Source organism: Crocodylus siamensis, chromosome 6 (assembly GCF_052110815.1).
Source record: "Crocodylus siamensis isolate JL-2025a chromosome 6, ASM5211081v1, whole genome shotgun sequence".
In the NCBI taxonomy this organism is placed as follows: domain Eukaryota; kingdom Metazoa; phylum Chordata; order Crocodylia; family Crocodylidae; genus Crocodylus; species Crocodylus siamensis.
This window is the reverse complement of record NC_143400.1, coordinates 75712917-75731388: the sequence shown is the minus strand read 5'-3', so window position 1 is coordinate 75731388 and position 18472 is coordinate 75712917. Positions and strand designations below refer to the sequence as shown.

Sequence of the window (18472 nt, the reverse complement as noted above, 5' to 3'; positions counted from 1 at the left end):
TCAGGCTTTTCCTCCTAAAGTAAAAATGGCTGCTCCAAGAGAAAAATAACCTGGGAACACCCAGAGTTAAGAAACTCTTGAAAGTTTCTTTTGGGAGAACAAATGTCTGCACATGCTATGGCTTTTCTCACAAGAGAACGTGGTCCTCCAACATCCCACACCCCACTTGATCATATCGCTCCTTGGACTGCTCCAGCAAGGAGCAGAACATGCCTCTTTCACAATCCCCATACTGTGCTGCAGGGAAACAAGCTGACCATGGGAAGTCTGCTAAAGCTGCCCTAAACATTGCTGCCATCTGTTGCCAGGTAGACTAAGGAAGTCTGCAGAGCATGCCAAGATGTGTCCACAGGGCACCCCCAGGCTGCATAGTGTCAGCACTTCAGGGACATGGGATCCAAATGTCTGTAAATGCAGCTCTGGATAAGTTTCTTTATCCGGGTAACAAACCTGAAAGAATTAAGATTATTTCAATGTGTGCACACAACCAGCAATTCCCAACCAGGATGCCACAGCACCCTGGGGTGCCTTGAGATGCTTTCAACTGTGCCATAGTGAGGGAAGAGAGGTGGGGAGGGGAGGTTTTCCTGTACCAGTGCTGAAGTCAGCTAGCTGTGACCGTACTGTGGCTTCTTCTTCCCACCCCTGCTCCCTGGCTGCATGTGGGCTCAGCTTCCAAGTGGTGGGAGGTTGCAACAAGCCTGGGGAGCTACACACTATCCATATTGCCACTGTTTCTTTCTACTCCACTCCTCCGTACCTCCCAGCCATAGCTCCCTATGGGCTGAAAGCTACATCTGCACTGCAGTCACAGGGAGGGAGAAGCGGGAAGGACAGGCACCAAAGCAAAGGGCAGCTAGAAGGCCCCAAAATAGCTCCTATGCCTGGACCAAGGCCAGGCAGAAAGGAGCTATATCAGGGGCAAGGGGAGAGAAATCGTAGCAGCACAGGAGCAGCTACAAGGTGAGGGTGAAGAGGAATGAGTGGAGAAAAGCAATGGCAGTATGGACATAACCTGCAGCTCCCCAGACCTGATGCAGCCCCCACCCCTCACCCCCACTGGCTGGAAGCTGAGACCACACAGCCAAGGAGTGGGGTAGGAGCTGGGATAAGTTATGGCAACACAGGTACAGGCAAACCCTTGAGTTCCAAGGGTCAGATCTGGGCCTTGAGACATGCTGCCAACCCCTGGAATATACTGGGGTGGGTGGGCATGAAATAATACATTACAAAACTTCACTATCATTCAATATAAATAAAATAAATAAATTGCTTTAAAATAAAACATCCAGCAAATGCAATATTTAAATAGAACATGCAGAAAAGTAATGCCTTCTCAATACAGCATAGGGCTGCTTCTCACCAGGCCCAGACTACTGCTTTCATGAGAGTGAAAAAAAGTTTTCCTTATGGTTCTTCCAAAACCTGACTAGCCATTTTGGGAGAAGAGAATAGTTGTTGCCATCACACTAGAATGAGGAGGAAGCCAACAGCAAACTGTATTAGAGGACCCCTTTAGATGTTCAGGTAAACATGTGATAGGATCTGATGTGAGATCCGCACAATCAAGCCTCCTGTCAGGCTACACATGCAAGGCAGGAGGCATGATTGTGGTATCCAACATCAGATCTAAATCATGCCTTATTGCTAGTTCAGGGATCGAGATCCAAAGCTCTCCCCAAGATCTCCACACTGCCCCTGCTGTGAGCCCCACAGGCATGTGCCTGCATTTATGGAATGAAAAGGGAACGTCCATCCACCTCCAAATCAGTTCAAGCTTTGCAAGTTATACTAACCTGCAAAGACTGAATCAGTTCAGGCTTAGGCTTTTTTAATGTCTGTCCCTAGCTACAGAAAAAAATTTAAAGAGGAAACTGCAAAGTTTTAAAGTTAGTCATATTCAGGGATCAGGGTTTTCCATTTCCCATGGAAAAAGGGAAAAAACACAGATTTTTCACTTTTGCAAAGAGCTCTCTACAAGCTGGCAGAGTTCCAGCCTGCAAGGGGCTGCAGGGAATGGGAGGAGGGCAGTCAGGCAGGGGGTACCATATGTATGTGCATGCTCATGCATTCACATGGCTAGGGGTAGCCTGGAGACCAGCTTTCACAGGTAAGTGTGGAGATGGGATGAGGGGGGATTGAGGCCCCCACTGGGAGAGAGAGAAGGAGGTGGGAACTGGGACTGGTGCCCCGGCTGGGTGGTGCGTCAGGCTTGGTACCCAGGTAATGCATGGCCACAGGGCCTTGGCGGAGAGCAGGATAGAGCTGTGGCCAGCTTGTCTGGGGATGGGGCGGGGGGGTGAGGCTGGCTCCCCACTGCCGTGTGTACTGCCAGGGTGAGCAGGGGGTGATTTGTGTGCAGGGTAGGGGCAGGCTGCCCACTGCAGGTTTGGGCTCACTATCCTGATGCCCTCCCCCTGGGGCCTCCACAGCCCAGTGAGTGGGACCTGGCACAGCAGGGCCCAGAGGAGCTGGACAGGGGAGCCCCTTGCCTCTGCAAGCCCTGCGCTGCCCTGGTGAGGTGCCCCCTGCACACCCAGCAGCAGCAGGGATGGCAGTGTGGAACTGTGCTCCTCACTGCAGCCAGGCAGGCAAGGTGTACCTTGCCAGGGTATCATAGAGCTCCCAGTGACAACACTGAGCTTCCCTGCCCAGCCCTGCTACATTGGGTCCCACCTGCTGGACCATGGAGGCCCAAGGAGAGGGAAGCAGGGCAGGGATCCCAAACCCGCAGTGGGCAGACCACAACCCCCCACCCCCCACCAGCTCAACTCTAGCTGTGCCACCCGTAGGGGAGGGGGAAGGAAACCACCACAGCAGCTGCCAGGTTTTGGGTGCTGCTGCAGGGGCAGGGGACTGCACACACGGGTCCTTAGCCCCATAGCCCTGGCAACTTAAAGCCTCCTCTAGCAGGGCTAGGGGGTGGGGACTGTGGCCCCTCACACCCCACAGTGAGGCTGGACTGAGAGGCTGTGGGCGGGAAGTGAGGAGCCTGGATATGCATCCTGGTAAGCTAACAAGGCAGGAAGAGCTCCAATTTTCCATGATAAAAAACCCAAAATCAAATACCAAAATTTGTAGGTATTTAGAATATATTTTATTATAGTGACTGAGGCTTTGAACTTTGCTTTGAAGATTGCTTTGAACTTGCAAATATATCAATAAAGCATTGCATTTAATTGATCTCTCTATGGATATAGTGGCATTTCGTTTTAATTGCAGATTTTAGGGGGTTTAAATCAGAATTTGCATTTTTATCAGAGAATTTGTAATTTTTAAAACAGAGAAAACCAGGATCCCTGGTTATCTTAAGTTCCCTTATTCAGCAAAGACTACTATTTTGTCCTGTATATCAGCACTGTCAGCAGCAGCAACAACTAAACGGGTTTTTTTTTGAGACATCTTAGAAATACAAATCAAAGAGTATGTTATTATCTCAAAAAAAAAAAAAAAAGTGTTGGTTTTGTTACTTACAGCAAAACACTAACTTTGTATAATACAAGAATGTTTAATGTAAAAGAATCATGGATTAAGGCTAGTCAAGCTGACTCTGGGCTAGGATTTCATGAAGTGAACGGAGCCGAGCTTGTATTTGGAAGATTCCAGTAAAGAAGAAATGGTTTGAAGGGTGGGGCTGAAAACAAACTTTTACATAAGACATGAAAGTGAGAATCCTTTACCACTTCTGGTCATAAAATGCAATGTTTAAAAAACAAAAAGGATTAACTCTAGTGTCTTGGGAAAAGTACAAACTCAATAAAGTGCACTTGTACCAAGGCAAGAAGAAAAAAACAAACTGGTAAAGTTCCCAAATTCCACTGAAGAGGTGAATAAAGTGCAGCCAGTCTGTATGAAGTTGAAAGTTATTCTCATCCTGGGGACTGTTTTTATTGATAAGTATTCCCACAGCATAAACTACAGCCTAAGCTTTCCCTCTATCCCTGCAGGACCACAGTTTCCCAGACCATAGCCAATTTCCTTCATCCTTAAGGGAGGCTCCAATCTTTGGTTAAAGCTAATTAAATCCACCTGTTAGTATAACTCATCAGCTTTTCCACAACACAGTATGCATGGTTCAACCACAACCATTCAAAAGTGAAACTATGAATCCCAATGTAGTCCTGTAGCATATCAATCTATTACACCCCTCTTTAATTAAATTCTGAAAGGGCATAACCTTTACATTTTATCTAAATCTGTTGGACAACAGTATGTGACCGTGTAAAAGATCATCACCAGACATACCTAGGGACAGAAATAAGGCTGCTTGGTCTGAAACTGCATTACATTTCCTAAAAGGCAAGTGTTTGACTTCGTACGCAAAATACATTTTTTTCCTATATGTTCCTAGATACAGATTTATTTTTAGAGCAAAAAAGGAAAAAAAGTACTACATTCAGCTACCAGGCAATGCCAGTGCAACATGCCTAATAAATAATGTTCTCCTAGGCTAGGGACAGACATTCAAAAAGCCTGAACCTGAACTGACTCAATCTTTGCAGGTTAGTTTAACCTGGCTAGGCTGAACCAGTTTGCAAGTGTACAGACATTTCCACTGGACTGAGAAAATGCAGGCACATGCTTACAGTGGCTCAGGCTACAAGCCAGGGGGCACTACAGCAGCCCTCCCTTCCAATGTGCTGAGCTGAGGGTTGGCCTGGCCAGGCCCCAGCAGGATGCTCCAATTAGGGTGGGGTTCCCCTCACCTCACTCCTTCTGACCAGCGAGGGAGCCAGCAGGGAGTCGATAACACAGCATTTAGCACCCCATCAGAAGATTCAGACAAAGATTCAGAGATTTGGAAGGCAGTCTTTCACAGGAACAGAAACTGAGAAGAGGGAGAGGGAGAGGGAGAGGGAGAGGGAGCAGGGGGAGAAAGACTAACATCTGTAGCTGGTCAGTGACTGATTTTTCCCTGAGTACCCTTCCAAGCACAGTGCTCAGGGAGAGGGATGCAGAAACAGCATATAAGCCTCTATCTGCAGCCTTTCTGTCCCTTTTGTGCGTGGTTTCTGCCTGAACAAGAGGGGCAGGTGGCTGGCCCAGAAACAGGTAGGCAGGTGGAGATCTAACCAACACCAGGAAGGCCCCCTGTTGCAGGCTACCATCCCTGCTGTTTTCATCTCTCTGTGCCTTAACACACACACACAAAGTCACATGTCACGAGTTTTGTTCTGAACAATTTGAGGTAGTTTCCCAGAAACCCATGCACCTATAGCCTTGAAACTTGGTAGGCTTCATGCCCTCAGAGGGGCTACCATCCCTGCTGTTTTCATCCAAATCTACCAAAAAATGACAAAGTTGGCCAAATTGATTCCAAATCTGAATCAAATACTTCTCTATTCACACAGGCCTAAAGCTTACACAGTGTACCTTCATTTCAGAAACCATTGTTTTCATTTTTTCATTAAATTTGTCTTGTTTCACCCTTCACTTAAAAGCCTAACATTTTTTAAAATTTGGTCATTGAATCAAACACGACTCCTGGCAATAAGAATCTACCCATCTTATTCCTATCACAAAACTGACAAAACTAGTTAATATGGTCTTGAGAATAGAATGCCAATATAAACTTATAAGCTTATGAAGAACTGAAAATTAAAAGCACACTAAATGCATTACATTCATCATAAGACAAGCTGCACTGGCAATTTATGGGTTTTGAATAAAATGTTATCTGAAAGCTAATAAGACTTGTTTGAATTTTACTAAATTTTGCTATCCTTATGAACTACATTGCTTACTGACCATTTTTTCAGCTTTTTTTTTTTATAACTCCAAAACCTAGCCCAATATAAAGATGGCCTATTTCATGAAGTTAGTTATACTTGTTATATGATAAATTGATTTTAGCAAAGTATACAGAGCAAGAGTAAAAGGAAGATCCATTAATGAACATTACTGCAGGTGAAGTTTTCCAATATAATTTAAATACTTCTATTTTAATTTTATGAAGAGTAAAAATATTTTTCATTTGACTAGTAAACTAATTTTAATATTATTTTATACTATAGCAAAGTTAAAAAGGTAGCAATTATTTTAATATTGCAACTCAAATCTTAAAATATTCAAAATATAAAAATAATAATATGAGAAAAACTCACGATGGAGCATAGACTGCCTACCCCTCCTTCAAAAGCACCAAACACATGCATGCACACATACACCACCCACCCACCATGCCAAAGGTTAAGTCATTTAGTCAAGTTCAAAGATCTTCAAAGAGTTCTTAGATCCAGATAAGCCCATATGTTACCAAAATTCTGTGAAAAAGCTATTACTTTCCAATCTGCTTTTCATGTCTAAGTTACAGAACACACAGATGCTTGGCATCACTCAGTATCCCTAAATTCTCACACCAGATAATCAAGGTTCACCAATAACTTTCCTATATAAAACCTAAGAAATGTCTTTATTCCATCAACACTTAGTCCACTTGTAAAAACTGAAAGTATCCATAAAAGCCCATTCAGTTACTGCACAATAAGTGTTAATTTGCTAATTTCTTCACAGGTAATCAATTAAAATGTAAAATATTGGATAAAATTAGTTGCACTAAATTTAACAGCTGCTCCATAAGCATAATTAGTTTCACAAGGGCCATATGTATTCTGAACAGAAACAGAGTTGAAACAAATAAGCAGATTTTAAAACAAGTTTGAGGAAATCTGCATTTAATTAGCAGGTGGGCACTACAACTGCATAATGTTTTTATACATTTATATTTATGAAGTGACAGAAGATCTAAAGGCTTTTTAAAATGGCGTTTATTGTTTGAATGGGAACTGTTTTGCTGCATGCTAAAGTGATTTAAATCCTTATAGCTCTGCTTTGAAAAAATCATAAACGGTGAAAGAAAACATGTGGAAAACTGTAAAACTAGAAAGAATTTGCGACAAAAAACAGATACACATACCATAACCAAAAGGAAACTACACTTAATTAAATGTACACTACATCTGGAATATCAGGCTAATAAAACGTGAAACTATTAATTTTCATTGTTCTAAAGGAAATGAGGTCAGTGATGTTTAGTATTTCCCCAATTATACTGCATTAAGACACTGGGCCATATCTATCTCCTTGGTACAATCTAATCTTCCCAAAACATTACAATTTGAAAACTGTCACTAAGATGTACTTTAAGAAATTGAATGATTTTAAAAGAAAAGGAAGAAAGAGAGAAAAAGAAAAGGCTCAGACAATAAAATGAGCAATGTTTTAGTGAAGGTAAGCGTTAGGTACAAATTACTTTTCTTGCAAACAACAGCTATTACCCAACTGAAACTTTTTAAGATGGCAAATTATGTATGCCACTTTTCAAAATAATGTCTTGGTTGATAACAATCCCAATTAGCTTCTTACAAGCTCAAAAACAACAACAATCACATTAGTCTAATATTTATGTAGACGTGAACAGTCACTATAGGAAAAAAACAATGCGATTAAAAACAGACACAGTATAGCAAAGTTACATTACCAATAATATTCATCTTGGGAATAAACCCTGATTATAACTGTATTGAGAGTGTTTCACATTGCTTTTACAGTATATCAATAGAAGTATTTTTTTCACTGAATTATTACAAGTGAGTAAACACTTTACAGCAGGGGTTCTTAACCTGGGGTCCATGGACCCCAAAGGGGTCTGTGGATAGATTTCAGGGGGGTCCGTGAACTTGGATGGGAAAAAAAATTACATCTTTATTTTCACTAACCTCTAACTGAAATTTAGCATTTCCTTCAATTATGAATGTAGGCAACAAACCACAGTAGTATTAGCAGTACCTGTGACTTTGTCACCAATAGAAATCACAGGTATTTTCATATCACATTACAGTTGTTGCAGATATCTCGAAATATCGTTTACGCTCATCACTACTTCAAAATTACGGTAGTTATTAGACCCGCCGCTAGATCGCACATGATTGCAGTCTTCCTGTCTACAGACGCTCATTATTCTGAGAAGGGGACCATAGGCTTCACCAGACTGCCAAAGGGGTCCATGGCACAAAAAAGGTTAAGAACCCCTGCTTTACAGGATGAGTTCTTTTGGAATGTATCAGTTCGGAGTACTTAAAACCACAATTGATCACAGTGCAGACGTTTGTGTTAGTATCTTATGATTTTTTAATGCAAACACGTTAATTGCTTTACAACAGTGAATGACAAGGTTATAATCTAAAAATGCATGAGAGTGAGAAGTGGAAAGCAAGTTTTGTATTTTTCAGTAAAATGAAATAAAAATTAGATTATGCAGAATTAGAATCTGAGACAGAGGGCACATTTCAAGAATTTAAATGGAGAGCTGGAATATGGCTGTACAGGGGTAAAGGAAGTTGTTTCAAGCCCAAGGCTTAGGCACAGTAGAAGGAAGAAGGAGCAAACAAAGAGGGGATAATAGGAATTATAAAGTTGGCATCCTTGGTGGAACAGAGCGAGATGAAATAACAAATAAGAGCAAAAATATAAATCACCAAGTGTTGCGTAGACTGGGAAAATAAAGGATACAAATTCTGATTCAGCAAATAATTAGCCTCATCCTTACCAATCCAATATTGAGCAATCTTTTGATTATAAATGGTATAACTGCACAATTAAAAGTTTCCAGGGAAAGATTTCAATACTTAGAGGGAGACTATTATAGAGGTGAAACATGATTTTGAAAATTGTGAAAAATTCTTAGTGAACAGGACCAGCCTACAGCAGGATAGTAGGGCATGTAGAAAAATACTACATTCACTTATATATTTATTTAGTTGTAATCCTTTTGCAAAAATTCTAGTTATCCAGACTCAAATCTTACAGTCTACCTGCTCTTCCTTTTGAAGGAGTTCAAACCACACCCATTTTTGCTACAATGCCTTCAGTATCTATAAAAGATCTCTTAAAGAAACTGAGATTAGGCTTCACTTCCAACAATACACTAATGATACATCTCCTGGTGAGCATGTGCAGACAATGTGATCTTAAGAGGTGTCAAAAGACCTGCAAAAAATCAACATCTGGATGAAAAGCTTTGGGCTCAAGTTAAACCAAGAATTACATAAAGCTGATCTGGCCTTAGGTTTTGGCAGTTGCTCTTTACCCAGGTGCTGATCTCTTGCAGGGTCAGGACTGCATTCCCTAAATCTAGAATGGCTGGGCACAATCCTAACCAAATTCAGACCACCTGCCTGCCAAAGATTTTCACAAAATAGCTGATAATAGGAAACAGAAGGAGTGAAAAAGGCCAGAAAGCAACATTTTTGGATTCAGAAAAATTAAGTTACAAGTAGCCATAGGTAAATTAAATAAAGTAAATGTAATTACAGAAATTTGTACTCAAAGACTATGGTGATAGAAACTCCAGAAACAGGAAAGGCCCCATGGACAAAAAAAAATATATATATATATATAAAAAAATGGGTGTGGATGACAGGAGGCATCTCAAGCCCGACTAAAACAGATCACTTAATTATATTTTGTATTTTATATATATAAATAAAATACAAAATATAATTATATATAAAATACAAAATATAATTAAGTGATCTATTTTAGTCGGGCTTGAGATGCCTCCTGTCATCCACATTCAAAAATACATTCCTTAGTGGATGAGCAGCAAGCCAGCTGCCGAAAAGGTAATGATCAGCAGTCTGCCTCAGTTCCCATTACAGAATGCAGACATACCTACATGAAAAAGTGTTATGCTTAAATAAAAAAGGTGGGAAAGCCCTATTTGTGTTAAGCTCCATAATATTCACAACTCCCTACTTTTATCAATCAAGCCACACAAAACCAAAAGCTTCTCCCAAGTACTGGGGTTTAATTTGTTGCTGTTTGATCAGTTTTTATTTATTTTAATGATAACTAACAAGAGCAAACTAAAGCTGGCTGTACAAATAGATGTCAAACGCAACTTTGCTTTCCTTGTCAGGATGGACAGCAATGAGAGGACTAGGGATTTGCTCCATTTGCAAAGCATGACCTCCCATGTGGAAGGGGTAGTTCAGCTGACATTGCAGTACTCTTCTCTATTCTACACAGGCTCGATACATGTAGGACTATGGGGAAAGGAAAATGGTAGTGTCGGTTAGTGCACTTAATTCTAATCTCCATGGCTAGGGACAGAAGTTACACATAAACCAGTTTAAATGATCAGAAGCTGGTTTAAACCTGTAACAGTACATAAGTTCAGTGCACATAAACTAGTTTCAAAAAGACTGAAACTGGTTTAAGATAAACCTGGTTGAATGTAGTATCAGACTTAACTGATTTAGGTCAAACTGGCTTATGAAACTTTGGTTCCAGACCTCTTCCTGGTTCAAGCAGAAAGCAGTCCCCCAGCATGCCATCATGCTCTGCAACCCTGGACTGGGCTGTGTTGAGTGCTCCAGAGAGCAGGGTTGGCCCTGCCCGTGCCCCTCTGATCCCTCTGACACAGTGAAGGCTGACTCACTAGCCCCTCCAGGCAAACCCCAGCTGTGGTCTGGGGTCAGGAAGGGGGTTTAAACTCACCTTCACCCCTCTCCTCCCTCCCCGAGTACAGAGCTGCCCCTGCCCTGCTGGCTTACTTACTGCTGACTGTGACTGCGGACTAAAAATCCCAGAGGCACCTGGAAGCAGGAAGAGGAAGAAATGAGCAACCCTGCAGAGTCTTGCTGCTGTGATTGTGGACTGCAAATCCCAGATACCTCAGGGGCAGCAGAAAGAGGCAGCAAACACAGAGCCCATGCTGACTACATGCCAGAGAGCTGTGTTCTAGCATCCCCCGGCTTGTGGCTTGAGCTACTGCAGGCATATGGCTACATTTCCTGAATCAAAAGTGATTTGCTTATTGGTTCAAACTTCGCATCTTAGACTAACCTGCAAAGACTGAATTAATTCATCCTCAGGCTTTTTGTCTGTCTGTACTTAGCCCAGACCAACACAGTTTGCAAGGAATGGCTGGAACTATATTATTTTACTTATGAGCCCTTTACACAGAAGGCTGGGATTGGAGCACATGAGTTCAGAGAACAAATAATAAAGTTTGGGAAAGGAGAATAGTTGTGTGAACAACTCCTGCCTCCCTCTGATCTCCTAGAATCTATACAGATTTCAGTGGAGCTACAAGTTTCCTAGACAGACTACGTACCCTATTTAAAAAGAAAGAATTAGTTAGCCACACTGAAGTCCAGCTGAAGGTGGGTCAGAGTAGCACCATAAGGCAAGTATGTGGTATGCAGCACTGCAGACCCATCTACAGTGCTATACACTGCACATACCCATGCTTTCTACACTGCTAATTTGCAGCGCAGGGGGAGCGAAGGCTGATCCTGGTGTCAAAAAAACCCACACCTTACAAAAGTGAGGCAGCGGACGCGGCAGCAGTGTAAAGCACCAGAAACTGAAGCCTCACTGGCCAGAGCCATAATCCAGCTGCCGGCCTGCCTCCCTGCTGCTCAGTAACCATGGCTGCAGCCCCCAAAAGTCCTCAAGGGCAGGTGCAGCCAGCCCAGATGCTGCGCCCAGCCTCTCCTACCCTATCCGGAACAACTTGCCATGGGCCAGAGCGTATGTGCAAGGATTTTTCCTGGGGACAATTAGCAGTGGCACATATTATGTCCCCACTGATTGTCCCCAGGGAAACGCATGTTCCTGCTCATAGGAACACACCCACAAAATAATGGGGGCAAAACTTTGACAAGCATGCCACAAATTAGCTCTTCCCTAAGTGCCACTCCAATCCCTTTCCTCTGTTTGAGAGGCAGCTCTGCTTTCTGCTCCCTGCCCAATATGCTGCTTTGTTTTCTGCTCCCTGCCTGATCTGCTGCCCTGCTTTGTTTCCTGCTCTGTTCACCATTGTGCTGCCTGTTCCCTCTCCAATATGCTGCATACCATATAAGGAAGCTGCCTGTGCCACTTGTGAGTATAAGGCATGCCTATCTGAAGAGCTATTAAAAAAAAAATAGTAAATTATAAGATGTTTCCAATGCCAAACAAATTGATTCATAGTGACTTTATAGTGCCCTCCCCCCAGCTTACAGAGAGCTTACTTCTCCTACATGCAACCAGTCAAAAGAAGTCAAGACACTTTTGCCGAATCTTCATTTGGAGGCAAGAGGAAGGGGTATGAACTCCTTAATGCAACCTGCTAACTCGGACAAAGACTACAAACTGCCTTCTGTTCACTAACATTTTACTCAGTTACCAAACTCAAATCAAGAGCACATCTTTTTTCTCTGGTTAAGAGACAACATCTTTTAAACATACCATTTACAGGAAACACCTCACTATTCGTGAACTCTGGATTTGCGGATTCAAATATTTGCGGGGGAGGGCAGAGCCAAGAGGCTGGTGGAGAGCGAACACCGGGGACTTGGAGACAGGTGGCGGTGGCAGCATCTGCTCTCCTGGTGGCAGCCACAGCAGCACTCAGGGAGAAGAGATTGGTCCCCAGGCACTGCGAGGGAACCCCGGGGACAGGGAAGGTGGTGGTGACAGCATCTTCTCCACTGTTGCTGCTGGAGGCAGTCATGGCAGCACTTGGAGCAGTCACGGCAGTGCTCAGGGGGGAAAGGGGTCGGTCCCCAGGCACTGAGGAGCCCCATGAACAACGGGGGGGGGGAGCAGGGGACGGCTGTGGGGTCTGACAAGGAGCCCTGTCAGTATTCGCAGATTTTCCCATTCACGGGCATCTCCAGAACATATCCCCCACAAATGTACCTTTCTTTTTTTAAGGGGTCATTTCAAAAACATCCCTCATACACAAGTGATGATACAGTCTTACAGAGATTTATCTATCTCTCAAGGCTGAAGCAGTGACAAGAGCTGCTTCACTACTACAAAATGGCTTGAGCAGTAAGGACTTGTTCCCTTCCAAACCCAGTTCTGGATGAACATCCAGTATTAGGTCTGGCCACCTGCACAGCAGGGAGGCCAGATGGGCTTTATGAAGTTGCTGCTTCTACTGTTTGTCTGCCTATACCAGAGGTAGGCAATTATTTGGACTGGAGGGCCACTTAGGGAGCTTTGGTGAGCTGTTGCAAGGCAGACGGGGAGGGGTCTGCCAGCCCAGCCCAGCCCAGCACGGGGGAGTGGAATTGATCCTGTCCATCCCAGGTCCATCTGCCCCATACCCACTGCTGGGGGTGCTGAACAGAGCAGGTGGGCAGGGTCTCCATAGAGACCAGCCCAGGACACCTGCAGGCAGGGTGGATGGGATGGGGCCCTTGGCAGGCAGGGAGCAGCGTCCGGGAGCAGGAAGGGATGGGCTGGGGCCAGGCCCTAGGGCACAGTCATGATCTGTTCCCTGCATGCCCCTGTCTGCAGAACTGGTGACCACTGCACTGACATGCGGGGAGTGAATTGCAGCTCTGCTCCAGGCCCCAGTCCCAGACTATCACCACCCCAGCCCTGGCCCTGCCCACCCATCCCACTCCCAGATACTGCTCCCTGCCCACCTGTAGCCCCATCCTATCCACCCAGCTGAGTATCCCCTGCCCACTGGAGTCCTGTACCAATCTCCATAGAGACCCCCACCTGCCTGCTCCATCCAGAACCCCAAGCAGTGAGTGCAGGATAGACCCACTGAGATGCCCAGGAAGTAGGGCTGGGTCCAGCGGTGGTGGCAATAATGGCAGCAGCAGCTGGAAGGAGCTGCCACCACGAATGCTACCAAAAAGCAGAGAGTCTGACTACCTCACTGCCCCAGCCCCACTGTGTGCCTGGGGGCAGGGGGACCAGCTGCACACACCATGGCCCAGACTGCTCTCTGTGCCTGGTTTGGGCAGGGCTGAGACACCTGCTGCAGGCCAGATAAAGCCACTTGGTGGGTCACTTGGCTAGATCCAGCCTGTGGGTTGTATTTTGCCCACCCCTGACTTATACCCACAGAAAAACCATCTTGACCTATTGATATTCTTCAGCAATGCAAATGGATAAAAGCTTTTTTTTAAGACAAAATCCTAATTTTTTTATGGAATAGAAGATCATGCCATGCTTTCTATTAGTGAGTAGATTTATCAGTCTACACACACAATTCACAGCTGGAATGTATTATTATAAGCAAATGCACAGCTTGCTTTTAGAATTATCAATAAACAAACTAATATGTTCATGCTATCACAGCATGCATGCATTAGTAATAAAGCATCTGTTTTTACAAAAAAAATAATCTGTATGTTGCATAAAAAAAGGAAAACATAGATGGCAGGATTCATGAAGTTAAGATTTTCCAGATGGGACTATTGTCAGAGTCTTTTTTTTTTTTTTTTTTTTGCTGTAGTATTAACAGCAATTCCAATTGTTATTGTGTTAAAAAGTAAAAAAAAAGTTAGCCCAGGGAATACCAGCTACAATTTTACAATCTATTTGATAAGTTTGCCATAATTTACTTTTCTATTTTTTTCAAATTGTTTAAATGTATTTTACATTTAGTAGTCTTATTAACAATATTAAAAGGATTATATATAAATTACAATATGCTAACAGATAACATTCATTATAAAATCAGAGATAAAAATAATCTTTTGAGATTTTTTATTTTTATTTTCAGCATATGCTGTTGTATACAAACTACTATAATTTGCTGTGGGATGGAAATTATATACTGCTACATCTTTAAACCAACCCTGGAAAACTTGTGCAACATCTTGCCAGTGTGTCTGGTGGGCTGCCATTATGTTCAGAGTCTGCCTGCCTTGGCAGCCCCAGTCAAGTCAAGGATCTAAGGCTCTCTGCCATGGAATAAGGGGTCTAGAAATAGGGCTGCTGAGGCTGCAGACATCTTTGGGAACCTCAATTAGCTCAAAAAAGTTGAAATAAGGAAGCGTACAGAGGTACTCAAAAGTTAATTTATGTCCTTCCCAACAATACAGTTGGTCTATGTCATAGCAGGAACTACCCTGACAAGTGACACAGGGGTGACAAGACCCTGAGACACACCCCTGCTGGTCCCTGAGGGCGGGGTACAGCCACTGTTGAGCACCCCCAGGAGCTGCGACTTACCTGCAGGGCCACTGGTGGAACAGACCGGAGAGCTTCAGATGCCATGACCACCCCATTTTACCAGCTTCTGCCAGATCCAGGTTGACCAGCGTGCAGAGGCTGAAGTTATAAGAACACGCCACACACCAGCTGGAGAAAGAGGAAAGATCTGGGACCATGGCTGCAGAAACATGGAGCCTGAGAGGAACTGGCCCCGGCAGGGGCGAAGTGAGCAGGGAAGAACCTGCTCAGCCAATTAGAGGCTTGGAGGAGCCTCCTGACCACGGAACCTGAACCCTTACTTAGAGGAGTGAGCGATGCAGTGTGGGAAGCCCAGACAGATGTTGCTTTCTTCAACAGAACAATGAGAGCAACAACCGTAAGTTCATTCCACAAGGAGATCCAGGGTTCTATACTTACATTGGGCTCAGCAACCCTAGTTATTTGGAATTAAGGACACACCAGACTAGCCCTACTGGAAGTAGTAATAGAAGCCCAATGAACTGTGATCAAGGGGTGGAAATATTAAACATAGGGCTACCACATCTTTAGGGGGCTAAGAGGAAAAGACACAGGATTTATAAGCAGACTCAGGAGACGGAGGACTAACTGGATGCGCACCGGCTGTACAAAGGGCAGAAGGGACTAGGCACCCTGTGCATAGCACAGGTATAGACAGCTTGGCCAGCTAGATGCATAGACTGCCAAGAAAGGATAGGGATATACTCTCTTTAACTTATTTGGGACAACTAACCAGGCCTAAGCCCAACTAATTAACTGGTTTGCTGACAGTGCCATCCTACCACTAGAGGGCCAGCAGCCTAGCTATATCATAAGACCTGGTTGGCATAAGGACAGGGTGTAAGGGTAGGCAGAGCCCTAGGAACCAAACGTCTGAGATGCTTGTGAGGGTAAGTGTAAACAATCAAGGCTCCTCCCCCCTTTTATTAGAAAAAGCAAGAAGTGGCATGTGAGATAGAGGGCGTGCCTTGCTAACATGAGTAAAAGAAAGCCAAGCTGTCCGGCCCCAAAAACTGGTGCTCAACAGACAGAAGCGCCAGATGACGGCAGCACAGCCGAGTCGGGAATAGCCGTCTACAGTCTAATGAAACATATCGTGTACAAAAATCCTTGCCTTGTAATCAGATGTTTCCATTTTTTAGAACAAAGTGTTGGGATTCCCTGTCTATGGGAATTTCACCATTCCAAGGTATCATTACAGTATGAAATTAGTTCTTTTTAAATGTCAATTTCCTGCAGAACGAAAATTCTGGGTTTTGACAAGCATGGCTTAAAACCATTTAATCAACTAAAAAGACTACAGTTAGCCATTCTGAAGTGTAACATCTTATAATTGTATAAGACATAAAAAGACATAAACAGATTCTATCATTGGAAGGCAGCGTGCTTAAAAAGCTTAACAGGAGTATTTTTGAGGTGTGCAGTGAGTTGAGGACTAAGACTTTATACCAATTTTTCTCTGTTGTGATGCCTACGAAAAAATTTAATTAGCATGTTTTGCAATTGCTAATTTTCCACATGTGAGAATGCTCTCACCAAATGTCAACAGAATCTTTCTTGTATGTTTCAAGTTAAGCAAGTGCTTAAGTCCCCTGCTGAACTGGGTACCAAATCAGGCTTTGGAAATAATACTATGAGTGAAAAGTTCAGTGCTATTGCCAAAATTACTGTTTATACAGCACTTAAGCTGTTACCTTGCTGCATTCAAAATGAAAAAGATAAAAATTAAATTTAAAGTGCTTAGATTTTATGAAATGCAGCACATTTTGAAACCCTTCTTCACTGCTCTAGGTTGGTGAACTATGTGGAAAAAAATAAAAAGTTTGTGTTCCTAAATGAGTCATTGTAAAATTCTGCTATAATGAATACAGACATGCTTTTATTACAGAAGTGGAAGTTTGTTTTCCTGCAAATCACAGTATGATTCTGGAAACTCAAATATTCTGAAAGACATTGGAATCATTTGAGTATATTACTCTGTGATGTCAAAATTTGTTGGGAAAAGCACCTAAAAAGATGTTGTATTTAATCTTTTTTCATTAAGTATCCTATATATCAATAAAATATACTTAAATTCAAGTACAAAAAAAGCTAGTCATGTAATATCTTTGTCCTTTGATCTTTTTTTTCCCAAAGTACAGATGTACAAATTGCATGATAAAACTGAAACTAATATTTTCCTTGATGAATACTGAACGAGTCATTTGCTGCAGCCTGAAGAACAGATAGCTGACAAGCTTATCCATTGTAAAAGCTAGCTAAGTGGATGGTATCACCTATAACTTTGTTATGTTTTTCCCAAACACCAACTCTAATGCGTAATTAAAACATTTCCACACAAAAAAAAATTGAAAATTTAGTATTCCAGGGGGAAAACATTTTCATGACTGAATCTATAAGTGCTATATAAAAAGTGTTTAAATTAAATAGTGCAAAGGGGAAAAAAAAAATCAAATACTCAACATAATCTAAACACCTTTTTAAAGTGAGAGATTAATCATTACAATTACACACACCACAATTATTGCAGATCAATTGATGGTACTGCAGTTAAAATGTTCTCTCTGTAAGTTGGCAATAGTGACCAACTATATGGGTAGTATAACAGTAATATTGTAGCTGTAATAGTTGAAAAATTATGCAAGAGGCAAGGATTTCTAAGGGCAATATCTTTTATTGGACCAACTGCACAGTCGGGATAGAGTTAGACAAACTTTTGAACACAAGACATTGTCAAAAGCTTGTCTAATTCTATCCGAACTATACAGTTGTTCCAGTAACAGATATCACCCTAAGAAATCCTTGCCTCATCTTTATTGGAGCAGATACCCTTGGTCTGAAGGCAGTCCAAACCATCTGGGGCCTTGACACATACTTTATGACAGCTTTCCTCAGAGTTTGAAAGATCTTGATTTATCGTGCGAACTGATCTCTAGTGCTCTCACCATGAGACTACAACTTCCAGGCTAGAGTTGAGCAACAAGCTCTCTCAGCAACCCCTACAGTTGCCATCACTACTCAGAAATAGCCCTGTTTCAGCCTAGACTTTACATTATGACAGCTGGCTTAGTATTTTTCCTGCTGGCGTATTCTGACTGAAACAGTTACTTACTCAGTTCTATAGGCAAAGCAAGACTAATTTTGTACTATATAACTGATGGCTAATAGGCTTATTGAAGAGCCAAAAGAACTAGAGTTAGGACTAGATGATGCGTTTCAATGTACAATATGGCTTTGCTATAAAAGGACAGCTGGTTGGATAACATATGTGATTTCCCAGGAGGTTATATTTGGTTGATCTTTATAGGAAAAGTAGTAAGTTAAGAATATTGGCTCATTCTAGATAATGATGCCCTTTTGTGATTGTCTTGGGAAGTAGTCAGGATGTTACAGCAAGGGTAGAGCTTACTTATGTAGATGACAGCTGACGAGATGGGCTACTATTAGAGTTAATTGTAAAGATAAGTTTAAATGAATAATGGGGAATAGTAGAGCACAC

The 18472-nt window shown here is 42.7% G+C and overlaps 1 protein-coding gene across 5 annotated transcripts in view; it reads right to left on the bottom strand.

Moving 5' to 3' along the window:
- RSRC1 (arginine and serine rich coiled-coil 1) overlaps nucleotides 1-18472 on the bottom strand; it is a 322546-nt gene that overhangs the window by 242592 nt on the left and 61482 nt on the right. The window lies entirely within an intron of this gene.